This window comes from Carlito syrichta, unplaced genomic scaffold, assembly GCF_000164805.1.
Source record: "Carlito syrichta isolate Samal-C Ts95f unplaced genomic scaffold, Tarsius_syrichta-2.0.1 Scaffold314799, whole genome shotgun sequence".
NCBI classification, from domain to species: Eukaryota; Metazoa; Chordata; class Mammalia; order Primates; family Tarsiidae; genus Carlito; species Carlito syrichta.
This window is the reverse complement of record NW_007258895.1, coordinates 106,781-107,941: the sequence shown is the minus strand read 5'-3', so window position 1 is coordinate 107,941 and position 1,161 is coordinate 106,781. Positions and strand designations below refer to the sequence as shown.

The window sequence follows — 1,161 nt, the reverse complement described above, 5'->3', positions numbered from 1 at the left end:
GGGAATTACAGGCGTGCGCTACCACACCCAGCTGATTTTTTGATTTACTGTAGAGATGAGGTTTTGCCAAGTTGGCCAGGCGGGTCTCGAACCCGCGGGCTCAGGCAATCCACTCACCTCAGCATCCCAAAGCACGGGATTACAAGCTGAGCCACCAAGCCCGGCTAATTTTTTTTTTGAGTTGAAGTCTCACTCCGTCGCCAAGGTTGGAGTGCAGTGGCACGTTCACAGACAGCCTAGCCTCAACCTCCTAAGCTCTGGCAATCCTTCTGTCTCAGCCTTCCAAGTAGCCGGAACTACAGGCGTGCACTACCATGCCCAGCTAAGTTTTTATGTACTGTAGAGACAAGGTCTCACTAAATTGCCCGGGCTGGTCTCGAACCTGCAGGCTCAGGCAGTTCACTCGCCTCGGCCTCCCAAAGTGCTAGGATTATAAGCTGAGCCACTGAGCCGGGCTGAATCTTTTATTTTAATTTTTAAAAGCTGCATATGGTTAGTGGCCACCATACCGATGGACACAGCTCTAGATTCTCCCATTCTGACAAAGTTTCTTCTCTAAATTCTAGTGCTGACAAAAACTTTTGTCTCAGGAATCCCAGCATGAGTAAAGTCAGACCCTCACTTAAGTTAATTTCTCCTAATTTATTTTAAATTTCATTACAATCACAACATTCCAATGTATAATACTATAATGTCAACACAAAAAGAATTCTAACATCAAGTACAGTGTTTAAAGGAACCCCAATTAGAGTAAGGCTATTTAATTTGGTTTTAAACAGCTTAAATTTGATTGAAGAGAATTCTAAGCAATGTTCCTTTGGACCTTTGATATTTTTTTTTTTTTGAGTTGGAGTCTCACTCTGTCACCCTGACTGGAGGGCAGTGGCACACTCATAGCTACTGCAGCCTGGACCTGCTGAGCTCAGGTGACCCTCCCGCCTCAGCCTTCCAAGTAGCTGCAACTACAGGCATGTGCCACCAGGCCCGGCTAACTTTTTGATTTACTATAGAAATGAGGTCTCGCCACGTTGCCCAGGTTGGTCTCAAACTGGTGGGCTCAGGAAATCCTCTCACCTCGGCCTTCCAAAGTGCTGGGATTATAGGTGTGAGCCACCATGCCCAGTCCATGGACCTTTGATTTTTTTTTTTTTTTTAGTTGGA

At 45.8% G+C, this 1,161-nt stretch overlaps 1 protein-coding gene across 8 annotated transcripts in view; it reads right to left on the bottom strand.

Annotated features, from left to right (window-relative positions):
- COPS3 (COP9 signalosome subunit 3) overlaps window positions 1–1,161 on the bottom strand; it is a 37,155-nt gene that overhangs the window by 29,526 nt on the left and 6,468 nt on the right. The gene's annotated exons all lie outside the window — the stretch shown is intronic.